Consider the following 16073-nt stretch of genomic DNA (forward strand, 5'->3'; position numbering starts at 1 on the left):
ACTCCTACTTCTGATCGCGACCTATTGAAGAGTAGAGGGATGGTATTAACAAGGTGAATAGTGCAGAAATTCCCTTACCAACCTCGACCCGTGAAGGAAGTCACGATACCTGCCTAAGGTATGGATAGGATGAAGCAATGTTAGAATAAGGAATAGCTAATAGACGTCAGATGACAGCCAGCAAACCAGTAAGAGAATCCAGGCTCGATGTGAAGAAGATACAAGCAAACTAATAGCATCAGTAGCGATCGCCGGCACCGCTGCTGGCACTAATAGAGTTGCTGACCTGTGAACAAATTGCATAGGAAACGGGAACATCTCAACCGTATGGCAGAGAGAGAGGGACAGTTACAGGATAGTGTCTTGGGACATTATGGGGATGTGATGAGAGGATACCCTTCACACCCCCGGAGGTGGGAAACCCTACCCCGCCTAGAGCCGACGTGATTGCTAAAAGTTGTCACTGATAGTAATATTAGTATTAGATCGACTGCACAATAAACGAGTTGTGTAGCCTTTAGTAGCGTAATCAATAGCATGTTGTGCTAGGGAAATGCAGATAGGGAATTTGTAGAAAGTAACATTGGAAAAAAAATTGTAAAAAAAAAATAAGAGAAAAAAAAGGATGGTTCTCTTAGGCCGTGTTCTGATTATAGTTAAAGTATCACGAACGACAATGAATCCCATTGTCCCCATCGAAGAATTGTAGTTAAGATTTAAAAGCAGAATTATTAACGTAATTTCATTAAAGATTGTTTGAGTAAGTAGCGAGACTGATATGTTTGTTGAAAGAGTAGTCTGATATATTTGTTGAAAGAGTAGTTAGATTTTCATTGGGAAAGAGAAGTAATTTTTAAATTTGATGATGAAGTGAGAACAAATTGTATTTTTTATCCCTGATATAGAAATGCCCTTAAGAATGTTAGTTTCTCAACAAGATCGTAGGATCGAACAACTGTTAGAGTTTGCATTGTGGGGATTGATCATGAAAAAAAAAAAAGAGCGAAAAGAGTAGCAGACGCTCTTCCCAAGAGTACTGTAAGGCACGAGCCAGAGAGAGAGAGAGGAACTGCGAGGCATACAGTTAAATGTTTCAGTTACACCTGTAGGTGAGTTGCACAGAAAACAGGCAAGTGAGTCAGCTGTTGTTTGAACGTGTTGAGTAAGTGCCATGGAAGTGTACATGTGATGAGTGTGTGTGGGTTTGCTAGTGTGTAAGGGAGTTGACTGACAAGTCACAGTTTTCGAAAAATTCACGATATCAATTTCTTCAAAAAAAAAAAAAAAAGGTAAACAATTGTTGTGCCACTGTTCCTCCCACTCCGATAAAGCAAACCATCCACATAATTTGTAAGTGCATGTAGGTGTCTTGCGTAGCATACCAGCGCGAGTCATGAGTAAATGTGTCCGTCACAAAGTGAACAGAGAATATCATAAAAACATGCTTATGCACTTTTGTTTCATGTCAGTTATTGCTGAGAAATTAATGTCTAATAAAAATAAAAATTCCTTTTGTTCCAGTTCCAAGCATATAATGAGTGAGTCTATGTGTTTATAACTTGATTATTTTTTATTGTATTATTATTTTTATTCCATTATTGTTTTTTTATTCCATTTCAAGTCGTATTAAACACGTTATTGCAATGCATCTAATTTTTGCTAATTTCTATTGATGTCGATTATACTGTGTCCAAATTTCATATCATTGTCAATGCTGTTATGCTTTGTCAGAAATTTGTGATTTTCCATCGATAATGTGGGAATATGAGATTATTTTGAAGAAAAAAAAAGAAGTTATTCTTTGTGTGTAATCTTTGAATTTTTATTTTTGTATTTTCTTGTTTTTGTTGTATTGCAAAAGGAACTCAACAAGTTTTCTTATACATTTACCAAATATCTTATGAGTAATGTTTCATTTTTGACTCATGTTCTGTGAATTTTTGTTTTGAGATTAACTTTTTTGAGCTGGAGCTGTGACTATCCATTTTTATTGATATTGAATGTGAACCTAAATTTGTTTTTCTGTATGACACATTGTGAGGTGTGAGATTCATTTGTTGTAACTTGTGATTGTAACACGCCAAATGGCCCTACCTTAATAGTTTTAAATTTTGCACAAACTGGATGGTATGGCACTCAAAGGCGGTGTGGCACTCAAAGAAGAACAACAATACGCAAATCATAAGATCAGTGTATGTCTTGCGGGACACAAGAACTGGGGAGGGAGTGTTGAGCTGATTCGATACAGTTTTGAATATGCCTTTTCCGTGATGGTCTGAAGTCCCGTTAAACCGTTATAAAGTGATTCTGTGTGTATGTGTAACAAAACAAGTCAACCGCCAAAGACGTTACAAGTTGGCGTGGCTTGGCAGTTCAAAAGAGTACCACGTATCTCTATATCCCTTCTTGATTGGCCCTTGTGTCTAAGGAGCCAGAATAATCAATCAGCTTCTTGCATAACGATGCCATCTGAAAGGGGGCATTTGAAACAGGCCGCACCATCGGTCAAAGCAGTTCGTTAGCGGGTCCCATAGAGAACAGACAAACTGGGCGAGAGTGCCCATGCCCCAGTGCCCCCGCAGTCCCATTCCGTTGGCCGCCAGACAAGACGTGTATCACCATGAGTGTCATTAACAGTCTAACCTGCCATCCGTTTGTGCACTAGCATAGTTAACGTAATAATTACTAGTAAAGGCCACCTGTGTAGCTAAGAAGAATACACCTGTGTTAAACGTTCCCTCGATTATTATTTTTGCATGTCCTACATCGCATGCACGTGAACTTCTCTCTCTCCTGTTTTTTCCTTCATATCCCGAACCCACAAATGACCGAGATCAGGTCATATATATATATATATATAATATATATATATATATATATATATATATATTATATATATATATACATATAGTATAATTTATTATTGTATATATAAGCATCACACGATTAAGGTCCCAGTTTCAGTGGTGGCAGCCTGAAACTAAAAGAAACAAAAATAAAAACTAAAAGCCTCCCCCTCCCCCCAAAAAAAAGAAAACAAAAAGAAAAAGAAACAAGGCCACACAACGAACGAGGCCTCAAGTCTTACCTACTGTGGAATTACTTTCTATCAGACAGTTTGTTCTGTCATTAAACTCGCTGACGTCTTCCTTCCCTCTGTATTTGTCTTGATTAGTGTTGTTTTTATTTTTGTTTTCTTTTTGTTTCACGTTGTCGCCCCTCTAGGCTGTTATGGCACAGTCGTGTGAGGAGTTCGTTGGTATACTGGAAATGCTTGAAATGCGGAATACAGTTTGAGAAAATAATAGGTATGCAGTGCTAATTTGGCTTCTTATCTACATGTCACCTATTCCGAGGCGCTAGTATTAAAAAATACACATCTGTACGGAGATATCTTATATTAGTATGATTTTTCGACCATACAATATAGAAATGGGTGTATATAATACTATGATCCCCCCAAGGAACTATAGTAGATTCACATCACCCGTGCATCTGATGTCTAGCCCATTCCCTTACGTTGGTTGGTTGGTTGGTTGTATGGTGGTTTTGCGTTGCATGGAACAGAGGTTATTCAGCAACGGGACCAACGGATTTACGTGACTTCCGAATCACGTCGAGAGTGAATTTCTATCACCAGAAATACACATCTCTAACACCTTAATGGAATGCCCGAGAATCGAACTCGCGGTCACCGAGTTGCCACGTCAAGACCATACCGATCACGCCACTGAGGCGTACAGACGTTCCTGATCGGCTGTTGATAAGCCAATCACTTGGATGGAAACTTTCCAGCACTTTGATTAGCTTATTAACTGCCAATCAGGAGCGTCGTATGGGACTGGCCTAGACATTAGATGCACGGGTGATGTGAATCTGCTATGCTACTAATCACATTGTTCCAAGGAAGCCTCCACCGTGTTTAGTACTAGCACCTCGTGGCAGGTGACGCATAAATAACACGCCAAAGGAGTACCAGATAGGCTTTGTAGAGAGTGTGAAGAAAGTATTATTGTTCACGATCTTTTCTTCTGCTCTGGAATTTCACATCAAATAATCTCTTCACTAAATTGCTCATTTCCTTATGTCACCGGAAATTGCAAATATTTTGTAGTGGTTCTTGTGACACCCATGCTGATATTTTGCTGAATCTTCTATGTTTTGATCCTATCGGATCTGTTAATTAGAAATATTCTCCTTAGTTCTCAGCGGCAGGTATTGAATTTGCATGTCATTGATCTAAAATATGCGCCTACCAAATCCAGAATGAGAGAGAGAGAGAGAGAGAGAGGTGGGGGTGGAGGGGGGGGCCGTTACTAAATGCTTAGTAGGATTTTTTTCTGATAAAAGCTACGCTTAAAAGTAATGAAGTTAGGACGCAGTTTAAAAGCAGATATATGGAAACTTCTGTTGCCTCGTAAGTCATTTCTCTGCATATTAGTGCGAGGGAAAATCATTGCAAATATAAATGTAACAACCTAAAATTAAAAAGCCTTATGAAACAAGCGATGTCCATTAAAACTGCAGAATAATCTTATGAGCGGGAAGAAGATCTCTTCCACAGAACGTGAGATATGCATAATGCAAATGCATAGTACAGAGAAGCCAAATGAGATCAAAAGATTAACGGAACTTTTTCCTAGTATATTCCATGAGTGAGGTGTAATCAAAACTTTTTTTAATATATATATATATATATATATATATATATATATATATATATATATATATTATATTATGTATATATATATATATATATATATAATATATATATATATATATATATATATATATATATATGTAGTATATATATAATATATATATATATATACATATATATATATATATATATATATATATATATATATATATATATATATATATACTATATATATATATATATATATATATATATATATATATATATGTGTGTGTGTGTGTGTATGTGTATGTGTGTGTGTTGATATAGATATATTCCTAGGGGGAGGCACAAAAACTGGATATGGTAGCGTGGTATTCGAAAATCTTTTATCTACTTACAAAGCAGTTTCAAAGAAGTAATTTGGGCACTGAATTAAACTCTGAATTACAAAAATAACTTTATTTCTCAAAAGGAAAAGCAAATTCTAGATATCGCCAGACAGCTAGGAAGTTAATCAAACGAAAGACACAGAAAATGGACTGTCTAGAACAAGATCCCGGGAAACTGAACCTTTTAAATATCTAACTTCCCTGGTAGTTTACATATATATAGCTTAATCCCGCCGATTCGTCGCGCGCACGGCAGAAATTCAAAATTCGCGGCTATCGCCGATAGACGGTCAGGTGATCATACCTGTGCTCCCTCTAGTAGGTATCTGGAACCATTCCCATTTATCCTCAGAAATTCCCTGCCGTCGTTCGAGCAAGCAACGTTAGGAAATTCGCTCTTCTTTGTTTGGGTTTGCTTTTACTACAATTGGTGAAGTACCCATTGCTTACTTTTTTGTTACTTAATGGCTTTCGCTGATATCAGATTATCCTTAATTTTGTTTTACACACGAATAAGTTTTTTCAGTTGGTCAGTTTCCGACTTCTACAATTTTTCTTGCTTTCTGAATTCAAGATGGCCGACTCTGTAGTTAAGGGTTTCGAGTCCCGGCTTCCATACAACTCTTGATCCTCATACAATAGTTAACAAATGCAGGAAGCAGATATGTACATTTGTTAGCAGATAGGATGAGTGTGTAACGTTCTCTGAGAAATAATGAAAAGTATGTTTACTATAAGAGGTAATTAATTTTAATTAGAAGAACTAGATCGTATTGTGTTCTATTAGCTAGTTCTTCTGATAGTCAAGCTTGTCTAACCTGTCTAATACTAATATTCCTGAGCCTAGCCCTATGAATGTTTTTGCGGCTAGTTCGGCTTGAGTGTTAATACAATCCCTTTCTTCGGAAAGGGGACTGAATAGACAGTGCGTAGTTCGCATCGCAAATTTCGTGACAGTGTTAGTGTAGTGGAGGGTGCGCCCGTTCGTGTCTGTCACGCTCCGAGTCCTAGACCTCTTCCAGGCTCCCCAACCCCTGGGAGAAGGAATGTCGACTCGACCGGCGAAGGGAGGTGAAGATGTTAAAAAGCGGCGGGCGTCCCCTCGAGCGATCCTGCTGACGCATCCCAGGACGCTCTCCCACCTCGTCCACAGGGAAAGGTGAGATGAGGAAAGTGTTCGGATACTTGCTCTCCTGCCAATATAAGAGGCAAGAAAATGTCGCACAGGCGGCCGTCCCCTTTGGCAGGAGGTAAGGAAATATCGGACGAAGAGACTTTCGGTGCTTGCGTCTTCGTCTGATGACGCAAAACCTCGACGCGGTTGGCGTCAACCCCTAGAATCAACCCCTAGAATCAAGAGACCCAAGTCCCCCGTAGCGTTACAGCAACCGTCGTGCAGTAATTGGAGGAGACGCATAACGCACAGCTCTTCGGAAGAAGTTTGCTTTACATCGGTGCATGCTTCTTCCCCTCCCCCAGACTGGGAGGTGTCTCATGGAGCGTCTCCACCTTGTCGACAGAAGATCACTACTAGTGTCTCCGAAGCGGTAGATGGGCGGGCAGTGCCGCCTTCAGTTATTCCCCAACAACAAGAGGTACCGCAAGCAGCTTTCTTGTCAAAGCTTCAGCAGTCCATTACGTCTCGGTTTAAATATCTAACTTCCCTGGTAGTTACATATATATAGCTTAATCCCGCACCGATTCGTCGCGCGCAACGGCAGAAATGCAAAATTCGCGGCTATCGCCGATAGACGGTCAGGTGATCATATCTGTGCTCCCTCTAGTAGGTATCTGGAACCATTCCCATTTATCCTCAGAAATTCCCTGCCGTCGTTCGAGCAACACTTTGGAAATTCGCTCTTCTTTGTTTTGGGTTTGCTTTTACTACAATTGGTGAAGTACCCATTGCTTACTTTTTTGTTACTTAATGGCTTTCGCTGATATCAGATTATCCTTAATTTGTTTTACACACGAATAAGTTTCAGTTGGTCAGTTTTCCGACTTCTACAATTTCTTGTTTTCTGAATTCAAGATGGCCGACTCTGTAGTTAAGGGTTTCGAGTCCCGGCTTCCATACAACTCTTGATCCTCATACAATAGTTAACAAATGCAGGAAGCAGATATGTACATTTGTTAGCAGATAGGATGAGTGTGTAACGTTCTCTGAGAAATAATGAAAAGTATGTTTACTATAAGATGCAATTAGATTTTAATTAGAAGAACTAGATCGTATTGTGTTTCTATTAGCTAGTTCTTCTGATAGTCAAGCTTGTCTCACCTGTCTAATATTAACATTCCTGAGCTAGCCCCCTAAGTTAAGAGTACCAGACCCACCTGAGGAGTCGTAGATAAGTTAGCCGACTATGAATGTTTTTGCGGCTAGTTCGGCTTGCGTGTTAATACAATCCCTTTCTTCGGAAAAGGGGACTGAATAGACAGTGCGTAGTTTGCATCGCAAATTTGGTGACAGTGTTAGTGTAGTGGAGGGTGCGCCCGTTCCCGTGTCTGTCACGCTCCTAGTCCTAGACCTCTTCCATGCTCAGGCCCAACCCCTGGGAGAAGGAATGTCGACCGGCGAAGGGAGGTGAGAGATGTTAAAAAGCGAGCTTGGGCGTCCCCCTCGAGCGATCCTGCTGACGCATCCCAGGACGCTCTCCCTCGCCACAGGAAAGGTGAGATGAGGAAGTGTTCGGATACTTGCTCTCCTGCCAATATAAGAGGCAAGATGTCGGCAACAGGCGCCGTCCCCTTTGGCAGGAGGTAAGGAAATATCGGACGAAGAGACTTTCGGCGCTTGCGTCTTCGTCTGATGACGCAAGACCTCGACGCGGTTGGCGTCAACCCTAGAATCAAGAGACCCAAGTCCCCCGTAGCGTTACAGCAACCGTCGTGCAGTAATTGGAGGAGACGCAATAACGCACAGCTCTTCGAAGAAGAAGTTGCTTTACATCGGTGCATGCTTCTCCCCCTCCCCCAGACTGGGAGGTGTCTCATGGAGCGTCTCCACCTTGTCGACAGAAGATCACTACTAGTGTCTCCGAAGCGGTAGATGGGCGGGCAGTGCCGCCTTCATTTATTCCCCAACAGCAAGAGGTACCGCAAGCAGCTTTCTTGTCAAAGCTTCAGCAGTCCATTACGTCTCGGTTTTGATGTCTACAAGTCGCATGGACTAGCAGGTGAAGCGCGACCTATAAAACACAGATAAAACCGCAGTTAGCACAGCGTGACGCTAACAGACGGCAAGACGAAGACTCGTTGCAGGTTGCAGCGCTCTTAGACACTCACAGCAACCTACACCCGTGACGAAGCAGACGCAAGCATGACGCACGCAACCAGGCTCCCTCGCAGCTTACCGGACATTGTGACGGGAAATGACAAGGATCGTGACGCTCCCTCGCAACAGCTGGGACGCACGCAGGACGCACGCAGCATGCTCCCTCGCAGCTGGTTTTGGACGCATGCATGACGCACGCAAGTAAGACGATGTGCGTGATTCCCCCACTCGTTCGACATCGGAAATCGCCAATACTTTTGGATGAGATAATCAGAGGAGGAGACGCAAGAAACTCTTCATGCGCGGATCTGAAAAAGATTACTTGCGGTATTGGCGGACTTATATCCGAATATTTTTTCAGCAGGCTGTACTCGGACCCGCCCGCACAGTTTATTGAAGGGTAGACCCCAGAAATCTTCCTCCTTCAAGAATGAGGTCTCCTCGCCCTTAGCCAAACGGCCAAAAACAGCAGGACTTTATATCTAAATCCCCGATAATGGTTTTCATGATAAATCGGGAACCTCGCCGAATGCTCGAATTCCTGGAATTTCTAGCGTTTGTAAGAAGAACTGCTACTGAAGTAAGGATACCCTCTCGGTAGACGACCAACCCTGGAATACAGAAGAACGAACGCGAAATATCCAGTTTGACTTGAACTTTCGTCTTCGGGTTTTCTGTTTTTCACTATTGAAGTTTTCCTTAGGGGAAAACTTCTCCTTCACGCTCTTGAATAAGAGAAGGAAGGGTGTAGATTTGCCAATCCTTATTCTCATTCCTCTAAGGGAAAAGAAATTTAGGATGGAATTCGTTGTACAGAAACCTACAAATACACGACGTATATTACCCTCGACACATGATTCTGTTAAGCAGTTGAATTGTCCGGGGGTTAGTCACATACCGTAGTTAATTCTACGGTTTGTGACCGAGACGGCTAGTATCCTAATGGAACTGCAATTCGGACTGTCTGCATCTTCCCAGGAGTTACCAGTTTCGATTTTTCAGATATTATGGTATGGTCACGACACCACCACCTCAGTTTTTTTGTTTTTACCGAAATCCGTTTTCGTTTAAATATAATTGCTCGAGCATAATAGATCCTTTTTTTTTTAACGCTCGATTATTCTAAGCCGAACGCATTCCTTCGAAGAATGGATAACCTGGCAACTCAGGATAGCGAGTGAGCAAGAACCACTGAAGGTAGGTGACTAAAACAGCAAGACAACCTAGTTCCAGCTGGCTCGAGATGCATTGTCGGATTATGTGTCTCTCCCCATACAAGGATTGACTAACGAACCTTTTCTCTGTCCAACAATATCGGACTCACGTCTCTGATTAACGGGGATTCTCGCATACATGAATGACATCTGCTCCCCTTGAATATTGCGAGAATTTGCAACAGAGATATATATTCTGTAATCTTTCATCTTTATGTTTTACCGCACGGTAAAACAGAAGTCTTTACTAGTCTCACGCTGCATCGCATTGCGATAATGCGGAATTATTTCTTCAGACATCTGAGTTTGTTGTCAAAATATCTCTTATTCGGAGAGGTGCAATTGTTTATTGTTCACCCGGAATTGACAGATATCTACGGAAGACAATCGCCTGCTCCCCGACCTGCCAGCTCTACTTCCAAATAATCAGCCCATGAGAAGTAGTACTTCCCTGTTTTTCATTACTGACTGGAAACCGCCCCGCTTTCATTACAACTACATCCCTCACCTTACAGCAATGAAATAGCTGTTAGCGTTTTCAGTCCTTTATAAGCACAGTTTCAGAACCTTGAGAATCCTTCTCTCGATTCGGCTGTGAAGACGTAGTTTGCATTCACTTTCCACCTTCGTCTTCAATTGAACATAATGTTGTTTTTCGTTTTTTTTAGCTGAGATTCAAATACTATGAGAAATTTCTTGCCCATTAAGAACCTCGGATCTCCAGAGGGCAATTGACTTTCGCTTATGGGCACATGCTTAAGAGATCACGTGACTTGCTCGGATGCTTGGACAACTTGCCTCATTACCGAACGCTGTCAGTAGGCAGGTTGTCAGAGCGCCGATTCAGTTACGGTTTACGTTGTGGACTCAATAGGTTTGTTCAGAACAATCAGTTGAGTTGGTGGCACGACACCAACAAGCTACAAGAAGGTTTCGAACTTCAACAGAAGAACCCCGACCTAGTGTTGCATTCAGACGCATCGGACGTGGGGTGGGGTGCAACACTAGGGAATGACGGGATCTCTAGTCTATGGCAAGATCAAAGTAGTTCAGGTCAACGCAGACAACACCACGGCGTTGGCCTACATAAACAAGCAGGGAGGCACTCGTTCGGACTCCTTTTACGAGGCAGCAAAGGATCTCTTATTGTGGGCGAAAGAGAGGAACATTACTCTTCTAACTCGCTTTATAGAAGGAGAGAAGAACGTCAGGGTGGATCTCCTCAGCAGAGAAAGACAGGTTCTCACGACGGAGTAGAACCCTGCATCACGAGGTATGCAGCAGACTGTGCAATCAGTGGGGAGAACCGTCTATAGACCTCTTTGCGACGCAGAGAACAAAGAGGTTACCTGTTTACTGCTCTCCAGTTCCCCCCCCCCCCCACCCAGACCAGGAAGCAGTGGCAGTAGACGACCTTCCTCATGGATTGGGAAGGAAGACACGTACGCCTCCCCCACATTTAAGATCCTAGACTGAGTCATGAAAGAAGTTCAGGGAATCGAAACAACGTCCGCATGACCCTGATAGCTCCGTTTTTTGGCCCATGAGACCCCTGGATCACAGATGTGATGGAGTGGCTAGTAGAGACACCCCCAGATCGTTACCATGTCGGAACAATCTACTCAGACAGCCACATATAGAGAGACAACATCAAAATCGCCTCTCTCTCAATCTAACTGCCTTTCGACTATTGAAAACTGGCAGAGCGAAGGGCTTTTCGAGGGAAGCTGTAAGAGCAATCGAGAGAGCGAGGAGGACGTCCACAATCAAGGTGTACCAGTCAAAGTGGGACGTGTTCAGGAAATGGTGCAGAATTAACATTTCCTCTTTCAGTACCTCTAACTCAACTAGCAGATTTTCTGTTACACTTAAGAACCCAAGAGAAACTAGCAGTATCAACTATCAAGGGATAACGCAGCATGCTAGCCTCCGTCTTCCGTCACAGAGATTTTGACATGTGGGAGACAAGGATCTCTCGGACCTCATAAGGTCCTTTGAGACAGTTAAGATTAAGGATAACCCAACCCCCTCTCGGAATTTGGATGTTGTTCTGACTTTTCTAACCTCGAGCAGGTTCGAACCCCTCGACAAGGCTTCATGGAAGGATCTCACCAAGAAGACCCTATTCCTGGTTGCGTTGACAACGGCCAAGAGGATAGGAGAGTTGCAAGAATGTAGGCTTCAATGGGGAGAATGCAGTCTGCTCGCTGCAACTAGGTTTTCTCCGCCAAGAAAATGAGAATCCTTCTCACCCATGGCCTAGATCCTTTACCATGCCAGGGTTATCTCAGTTAGTAGGACAGGAAAAGGAGAAAAGCCTTTTGTCCAGTTAGAGCCCTAAAGTATTTATCTGACAGAGAAAAACCAAAAAACCTTAAGAGGACAGACAAGACAACCTCTAGTCCTTGGTAAAGAAGCCTTCACTACCTGTGCCAAAGAACGCGCTGGCGGTCTTTGTCAAGGATTTAATAAGGGAAGCTCACCAGAATTTTGATGAGGAAAGCTTCCCAATACTCAAAGTCAATGCGCACGAAGTAAGAGCTGTGGCGACTTCGAGGGCGTATAGACACAAGTCGATGGAATCGATCTTGGAAGTGACATTCTGGCGAAGCAAGTCAGTCTTCGCAGATTGCTACCTTAAAGACGTACAGACCCAATATGAAGATTGTTGTTCCCTAGGGCCGTACGTTGCCTCCGGCGCCGTAGTTGGAGAAGGTACAACTGCCTCTAACCTATAACCTTATTTATACCCTTGCATGTTATTGAACTTGACCTCACAGGCTGTCTGTGAAGGGTTTGTTGCAACCTTCCACAGTCTGGGGTGAAAGTCTAAGTTACGTTTTTATGGAGTGTGTTTTAGTGTGTTAGTTGGTCAGGTGGTCAGCTCATTGTCCATGGCTTTGCCAGGATAGCAAGGGTGGTGGTCTAGTCAGGTTAAGGTCGAGGACCGTCTGACAGCCCCACAGAGACTTTATACAGCCCCCTGGGTGGATCGCTGGGTCTCTCAAGGAATGCAGGCTAATGAGGCAGAAAAAACTTCGAAGCCAGCTTCCTTTCAGGTATGAACCAGATTATTGGTACAGCTAATTTGTTGTGATCAATAATTTTACGAATTCCCAACGGTGCTGCGGTTCTCTGACCCACCACCAAAGGTGCCAATCAGCTATATATATGTAACTACCAGGGAAGTTAGATATTTAAAAATGTTATTTTCATTTTAAAATAAGTTTTAAGTTTTTAAATACTTACCTGGTAGTTACATATATAAAAGTCCCTCCCTCCTCCCCTCTGAGAACAGGAGGCATGGAATTTCTGAGGATAAATGGGAATGGTTCCAGATACCTACTAGAGGGAGCACAGATATGATCACCTGACCGTCTATCGGCGATAGCCGCGAATTTTGAATTTCTGCCGTGCGCGCGACGAATCGGCGGGATTAAGCTATATATATGTAACTACCAGGTAAGTATATTTAAAAACTTATTTTAAAATGAAAATAACATTTTTGATGTCTACAAGTCGCATGGACTAGCAGGTGAAGCGCGACCGATAAAACACAAGATAAAACCGCAGTTAGCACAGCGTGACGCTAACAGACGGCAAGACGAGACTCGCTGCAGTTGCAGCGCTCTTAGACACTCACAGCAACCTAACACCCGTGACGAAGCAGACGCAAGCATGACGCACGCAACCAGGCTGCCCTCGCAGCTTACCGGACATGTGACGGGAAATGACAAGGATCGTGACGCTCCCCTCGCAACAGGCTGAGACGCACGCAGGAACGCACGCAGCATGCTCCCTCGCAAGCAGGTTGGACGCATGCATGACGCAAAAACACGCAAGTAAGACGATGTGCGTGATTCCCCCACTCGTTCGACATCGGAAATCGCCAATACTTTGGATGAGATATCAGAGGAGGAGACGCAAGAAACTCTCATGCGGGCGGATCTGAAAAGATTACTTGCGGTATTGACGGACTTATATCCGAATATTTTTCAGCAGGCTGTACCTCGGAGCCCGCCCTCACAGTTTATGAAGGGTAGACCCCAGAAATCTTCCTCCTTCAAAGAATGAGGTCTCCTCTGCCTTAGCCCAAAAGGCAACGCAGGACTTTATATCTAAATCCCCGATAATGGTTTTCATGATAATCGGGAACCTCGCCGAATGCTCGAATTCCTGGAATTTCTAGCGTTTTGTAAGAAGAACTGCTACTGAAGTAAGGATACCTCTCAGTAGACGACCAACCCTGGAATACAGAAGAACGAACGCGAATATCCAGTTTGACTTGAACTTTCGTCTTCGGGTTTTCTGTTTTCACTATTGAAGTTTTCCTTAGGGGAAAACTTCTCCTTCACTCTCTTGAATAAGAGAAGGAAGGGTGTAGATTTCCAATCCTTATTCTCATTACTCTAAGGGAAAAGAATTTAGGATGGAATTCGTTTACAGAAACCTACAAATACACGACGTATATTACCCTCGACACATGATTCTGTTAAGCAGTTGAATTGTCCGGGGGTTAGTCACATACCGTAGTTAATTCTACGGTTTGTGACCGAGACGGCTAGTATCCTAATGGAACTGCAATTCGGGACTGTCCTGCATCTTCCCAGGAGTTACCAGTTTCGATTTTTCAGATACTTATGGTATGGTCACGACACCACCACCTCAGTTTTTTGTTTTTACCGAAATCCGTTTTCGTTTAAATATAATTGCTCGAGCATATGATCCTTTTTTTTAACGCTCGATTATTCTAGCCGAACGCATTCCTTCGAAGAAATGGATTACCTGGCAATTCAGGATAGCGAGTGAGCAAGAACCACTGAGTAGGGACTACAGCAAGACAACCTAGTTCCAGCTGGCTCTCCGAGATGCATTGTCGGATTATGTGTCTCTCCCATACAAGGATTGACTAACGAACCTTTTCTCTGTCCAACAATATCGGACTTACGTCTCTGATTAACGGGGATTCTCGCATACATGAATGACATCTGCATCCCCTTGAATATTGCGAGAATTTGCAACAGAGATATATATTCTGGAATCTTTCATCTTTATGTTTACCGCACGGTAACAGAAGTTTTGTTTTGACTAGTCTCACGCTGCATCGCATTGCGATAATGCGGAATTATTTCTTCAGACATCTGAGTTTGTCGTCAAAATATCTCTTATTCGGCGAGGTGCAATTGTTTATTGTTTCACTCCGGAATTGACAGATATATACGGAAGACATCGCCTGCTCCCCGACCTGCCAGCTCTACTTCAAATAATCAGCCCATGAGAAGTAGTACTTACCTGTTTTTCATTACTGGAAACCGCCCCGCTTTCATTACAACTACAATCCCTCACCTTACAGCAATGAAATAGCTGTTAGCGTTTTTAGTCCTTTATAAGCACAGGTTCAGAACCTTGAGAATCCTTCTCTCGATTCGGCTGTGAAGACGTAGTTTTGCATTCACTTTTCACCTTCATCTTCAATTGAACATAATGTTGTTTTCGTTTTTAGCTGAGATTCAACTACTATGAGAATGTCTTGCCATTAAGAACCTCGGTCTCTAGAGGGCAATTGACTTTCGCTTATTGGGCACATGCCTTAAGAGATCACGTGACTTGCTCGGATGCTTGGACACTTGCCTCATTACCGAACGCTGTCAGTAGGCAAGTTGTCAGAGCGCCCGATTCAGTTACGTTTACGTTGTGGACTCAATATGGTTGTTCCAGAACAATCAGTTGAGTTGGTGCACGACACCAACAAGCTACAAGAAGGTTTCGAACTTCAACAGAAGAACCCCGACCTAGTGTTGCATTCAGACGCATCGGACGTGGGGTGGGGTGCAACACTAGGAATGACGGGATCTCTAGTCTATGGCAAGATCAAAGTAGTTCAGGTCAACGCAGACAACACCACGGCGTTGCCTACATAAAGAAGCAGGCAGGCACTCGTTCCGGACTCCTTTTACGAGGCAGCAAAGGATCTCTTATTGTGGGCGAAAGAGAGGAACATACTCTTCTAACTCGCTTTATAGAAGGAGAGAAGAACGTCAGGGTGGATCTCCTCAGCAGAGAAAGACAGGTTCTCACGACGGAGTAGACCCTGCATCACGAAGTATGCAGCAGACTGTGCAATCAGTGGGGAGAACGTCTATAGACCTCTTTGCGACGCAGAGAACAAGAGGTTACCTGTTTACTGCTCTCCAGTCCCAGACCAGGAAGCAGTGGCAGTAGACGCCTTCCTCATGGATTGGGAAGGAAGACACGTACGCCTCCCTCCCATTTAAGATCCTAGACTGCGTCATGAAGAAGTTCAGGAATCGAACAACGTCCGCATGACCCTGATAGCTCCGTTTTGGCCCATGAGACCCTGGATCACAGATGTGATGGAGTGGCTAGTAGACACCCCCAGATCGTTACCGTGTCGGAACAATAACTACTCAGACAGCCACATATAGAGAGACAACATCAAAATCGCCTCTCTCAATCAACTAACTGCCTTTCGACTATTGAAAAACTGGCAGAGCGAGGGCTTTTCGAGGGAGCTGCAAGAGCAATCGTGAGAG

Source organism: Macrobrachium nipponense, chromosome 9 (genome assembly GCF_015104395.2).
Source record: "Macrobrachium nipponense isolate FS-2020 chromosome 9, ASM1510439v2, whole genome shotgun sequence".
In the NCBI taxonomy this organism is placed as follows: Eukaryota; Metazoa; Arthropoda; class Malacostraca; order Decapoda; family Palaemonidae; genus Macrobrachium; species Macrobrachium nipponense.